The 5,673-nt window shown below is 34.4% G+C and overlaps 1 long non-coding RNA gene across 1 annotated transcript; it reads right to left on the bottom strand.

Moving 5' to 3' along the window:
• Positions 1-2,038: 2,038 nt before the first annotated feature.
• Positions 2,039-5,304, bottom strand: LOC136213117 (uncharacterized). The gene is made up of 7 exons (XR_010680751.1): positions 5,223-5,304; positions 4,677-5,026; positions 4,446-4,564; positions 4,262-4,363; positions 3,624-4,180; positions 3,391-3,492; positions 2,039-2,377 (listed from the first exon to the last, which is right to left on the bottom strand). It is a non-coding gene; the product is annotated as an uncharacterized lncRNA (long non-coding RNA).
• Positions 5,305-5,673: the final 369 nt, after the last annotated feature.

Genomic DNA, 5,673 nt, shown 5'->3' on the forward strand with positions numbered 1-5,673 from the left:
ACAGTATTAACAATAATAACGAATATAACATAAATTAGGATCTAGAAGTAGAAAACAGGAAACTGACTCGTTCTTCATCAATGAATACACATTTCTCAGACCCTTTTTCCAGGAGAGCTGTTTGATTAATATTTGTTACAGAATCCTCCTGCTGATGCACTTCATTTATTAGCTGATGCTGGAGCTCTCCTGGAAAAAGGGTCTGAGAAATGTGTACTCATTGATGCAGGAGGATTCTGTAACAAATATTAATCAAAAGAGAACATAAAATTTACAAACATAGAATAGAAGAGAGTTTGAGAAAACAAATCATGTATTGGAAAATCCATAAGCAAATTAACATGTAAAAACAAATGCTGTCTGAGAGAACTACTCCTGTCGCACAGATGTGCTGTGCTAAGACAATTAATTTTCATCGGTGAACTGTTTAGTCCCTATATCTTGATAAAACACACTGTTTAGTCTCTGTGTTTTCAAAAACACACGTTAAGGTCCCTAACTTTTTTCTCGGTGAACTGTTTAGTCCTTCTGTATGTTTCTTAGATTTTTTTACTGTTTATGAATTCGGAAATGACTAAATTACCCTTTACTATTTATCAGTCAAAAGCAATTCACGCTTCTATGTCTTTCTCTCACAACTGGCGCTCACAAAAAATGGAGAAAGGATTGAATCCCTAACCCATAAAGGAAAAGAAAATAAAGGAAAAGAAGAACGCAAAGATGGGAAACAATGAATCCCTAACCCATAAATGGTCTTATATATTTGATTTTATGGTAAAATGTAGTTAAGGCATTACATTAAGTTACCAAAACCAAAAGACACTTTAGGAACTGAAAGAATTGTTTTCATGCCTTATTACTGATTAGCCATGAGTATTTATATAAGAGGTAAAAAGCTAAACAAGGCAAACTAATAAAAGCTAATAAATTTACACCTATTGATTGATGATTATGACTATTATTGACTATTGGTTATTAACTATTGACTATGACTATTGACACATATATAATATATTTACAATTCATAGTCAACCTAGGAATATATTTACATATATTCTAACACACATTCCGCGGTTGAAACGAGAGGTTTACAGACACTGAGACTGCTCCTAAAATCTTCAAAAAGTACAAGTGGTAAACCCTCTGTGAAGATGTCTACAATCTGATACCTGGATAGAACATGTAAAACACGAACTTCTCCATGTGTAACCTTTTTGCCAATAAAATGTATGTCCATTTCAATATGCTTGGTTCATTGATGTTATACAAGATTATTGGAAAGGTAAATAACACTTACATTGTCATAAGTGTTAAGGTGCAAAAATACCCCTTCAGGAGCAATTTTACCCCTAATGTCTAAAATGGTGCAATTTTACCCCACTACACCATAGATGGTCTGTTGCAACACCAAGCAAGTGTTGGCTAAAGTCGTTATTGTGTTGCTAAAGAAGTTTTGGCAACAGTTTTTGTCAGTAAAGAGAGTTGCTTTTTCGCACGTTGCTAAAGATGTCTAAAGCAACATTTTTTCACATTTTTAGCAACATCGATACAAATGTTGCTTCTCGTATTAGTGGCAACACTTTCCTATCCTATAGCAACTTAAATGAAAGCGTTGCCTATATCATAGAAATGGTAACACTATTATCGAATAAAATTAAAAGCAACACTTTTGAACTTTCTTGCAACAAGTTTTTCTGCAACATTGTTTTTTATTTGCAACTCTTTTTATATAGAATTGCAACACTTTTTTATTTAACATTTTTTTGTTTCAGGTAACTCTTTCATATACAATTTGCAACATTTTTTAATGTAACACTTTTTAAGCAACTCTTTAATTTAACACTTTTTAATTTAACATTTTTTTAGCAACTTTTTTATATTATGTTCGTAGCTTTTGTTTGAAATTTTAACGATTTTTAATGTAACACTATAATATATGCAACATAATCTTTAACTTGTGCAACACTAAAAAAATTAAAAGAAATTTTTGAATTTAAATAATAGCATAAAAAAAACCCTTAATTGCAATTACAAATCCATAATAGGCCAATATATTAACAATAAATTTAAAATTCTCAAATGATCCAAAACACATAATAAAAAGTATAATAAAGTCATAATAATGTAACATATCCTTCAAATTCCTTAGAAAAGACAGTAGCATTCTCATTTTCATTTGAAATGCCACCATATATATCTTCAATATCAATGTTGAGATTGGGATTAACTTCTACCATTTTGTTTATGATATATATTAGAAGCCCTATTGCAGAAGTTGGAAGACAACAGAATTTGCTCTGCTATTCCATGGACATTTGCCACCAGCTTCCAAAGTAACCTCTTGACAAATGGATTTCTGAACCCAAAAACCGCACATCTGAGAAATAAGAAACTTCACTTAGCACAATGCCATTGTTCTTTCAATTCAAATACAATACTCTTTTGAAACTGATCGTATGAGAAAATAACAGTTTATAATACAATAAGAATTAAGTGAGCATCCTACTTGCAATTAAAGCGAGCAGCTAAAATAGGCTAAATAGCTGAAATCAATCGAATATGAAATCCATAGGTTGCTTTCACTCCATGATTCCTTAATGTACCCTTGTTCCCATTTCAGAAACAAACTTGGATATTAAAAAAGGATGTAATTACTTGGTTATATGAACCTTGCAGTACAAGGATAATATACAAAAAAAGATGGAGATATGTATCTAACATTTATACCAAACTCCTTGCACTTAGCCAAGTGCATCAAGACATGATTATATAGGTAACGCTTAGCTAACAAATAACCATAAAAAAACATGCATCATAAAGGTAGCATTTGAGCTTTTAAAATTCAAAGCCACTTATATATTCATGAATTGGTTGGAATCATGGTCAATATAGTTGGTATATTATGCCGTTAACATATTCAATGTTTACTAAATGAAAGTACCAGGAGATCAATAGGGGTAAGTATTAAAGGGCCATTGTGATGATTAGATGACTGAACTGTTTGAAAAACAAAATGCATAACAGCCTCTCATATAAGAATCACCAAGCACATAATTCAAGTCTATCTAGTAACTTTGGCATAGTTTCATTGTTTAGAAGTTGTTGTTGAAGAACTAAAATGCTAGGCAATGGACTTGTTGCAATTATCAGGCATACAGACTATTGGACGATTCAAGCTAGCAGTAATTTTTCTACAAAAGCAACAGTAAAGGCTACCAAGCCCTTAACATAAAGACCTCTCTGGCTTTTACCATGAATTAGCACATGAATAAGGTCAATAACTAAAGCAACAGTAAAGGCTACCAAGCCCTTAACACATTATCTAATATGTATGTCCATATATGGCCAAGTAGCACAAGCAACAGAACTCCCATATGCGTAGAATAATACCTTGACGGCACTCTCAAACGTTCTCTTGAACGTTCTGCCTCCCAACAGTGCTCCAAAAGAACTAGCAAGCTTCTTTCTAGCCTGAACATTTGCTCTGGAAAACTGTTCAGTAATGAAAAAAGTTTAAGAATATGACACTACAAGAAGAATGAAAACTCTACAAGGGAGCAATAAGCAGTCATGGCTGAAGGATAAATGTCATTTCCATTCTGCGGAGGGACATAGAGACTTACTTTGGAGAACTTGGAAAATTACAAGACTCGCCACCATTTTCACCAAGACCCTTAGAGTGAAAAAGGACATCTTAGATTTGTAGACATCTTATCTTCTCCATGAATAAAGATCCCCAGACAGTGTAACGGCACATGTGTGGTTCTCTCCACATGCTACTGATTCAATATTCATACCAGCCAGGGCGTCTATAAGTTTTGCGTTAGGAATATCAACTTCGGCACCATGCCCAAGTTTGCCTCCTGACCCTTCCCCCCAGCTGAAGATCTCACCTTGCTTAGTGACCAGCACAGCATGTCTGCTACCACAGGCAATATTATGGACATCTAGAACAAGTTTGGACTCCAATACCTTTGGAAGGAATGCATCAACCTTGGAACTTGATGACTGCCCTATTCTGTGAAAGCCACCAACGAGTACTCCATCACCAGTACCTTCTCCCCAAAAGAAGACATCACCCAGGGCATCAAAGTCTTCATTATAAGAACCCTGGCTGGTAAAGACCAGGTATTGACATTACATCCCCTCTCAGAATCTTTAGTCCGAAATCTACATGAGGCTGTTGACAAGCAGTTGTGAATGACTGATGAATGATTCAAAATCTTCCATTTGACAAATAGAAAAATGCAAATCTGCTTACCCTTTCCATCAATGATACCTCAATGTTTGCAAAACATAGAAAGGTTGGTACTAGAGGTTTCAAAGATATCCGTGGTGCTGCGAATATTTGCAAATCAACTAACTGCAAGAAAGCCTTGTGTCAATCTTTGTAAAAACTAAACCAAGTACTAAAAAGAAAAAAAATCCCTTGGGGCTTTTCTGACCTGAACTGTAAATTGCAGAGACATTAGTTTTAACACCAAAATAATGTTTGGATTTCCAGCCCACCTCATTACCGGTTCCATGACTACATCCTTCTCATTCGTTTCGTAGACTTTCATACCTGTGCAATTTCAATGTAGACCACATTAATAATATACAATAAAATATAACTTCAAAATTTTGTTCACATAAGTGTTAATTTTGTGGCATGCCCTCAAGGAGCACCTGATTACCTGGACCATCTCCTTGCCCTGGATCTTGTGGTAATTTGTAGAAAAAACAAAGGATAAGAAGGAGTAGAAATTAATTGTAAATTACTCCTAGAAAATCAAATCTTTATAGGAAAATCAATTGTGAATCTTCAGTGAACCCTTAAATCTTTGTAAAATGAGAGAAAAAGATAGCTAAAGACAGATGATGAAATTGAGAGAGTAGAATGTCTTCTTAAACGAGTCTGTGGACTATCTGATGCTGCAGTTTCGCTTCTGGAATCAAGTCTCCACTTCCGCTAGTAGCTATCACGAGTAATGAGTGCCTTAAGGCCAACAAACCAAACTTCTGCTTCATCCTTGTCTTTACATATCTGTATGGTGTCAAACCAAGAGAAATTACATCTTGGTGGACATGCTAATGTGATATAATTTCTGGACACAAGTACTATGTTGCACAAAATTTCATTGAAAAGAAAGATATACCAAATAAACAAAAAGATAGTCAAGCATATTACTGTTAAAAATGATTTTATCAATGTAAAGAAATTGCAGAGGGTGTAAACTCACCAAGTCAAGTGACCTGTCACTGTATATAAGAGAAAATGATTGGTATTATTTTTCTGGCCGAGGATAACATTGAAATATTGCCTGAAAGATGATGTTATATTGACGTTAGAGTTGAAGAAGAAATACCTAAGCCAAGAGAAGATAAGATGTCTACAAATCTAACAGAAGCACAAGTAAAATGCAACTAAATGGACCAAAAGAAAAATAAATGGACAGCTAAATGGACCCTTAGAGTGAATGACGTAGACAACATAACAAGTTCTAGTTCTAGAGGACTGATAGATTGATTGCTCCACCTGACCATTAAAATGTTCCCATGAATGTGGAGAGGGTTTAAAGGATATTGTATATGTATATGCATATGCATTCATGAGAGTCATTCTTTAATGCAACGAGACCACATGGGATAAGTAAGGCTGGATTTGGACCGAGACTCAGGTTTGGGCTTTAC

The sequence above is a fragment of the Euphorbia lathyris genome, chromosome 1 (genome assembly GCF_963576675.1).
Source record: "Euphorbia lathyris chromosome 1, ddEupLath1.1, whole genome shotgun sequence".
In the NCBI taxonomy this organism is placed as follows: Eukaryota; Viridiplantae; Streptophyta; class Magnoliopsida; order Malpighiales; family Euphorbiaceae; genus Euphorbia; species Euphorbia lathyris.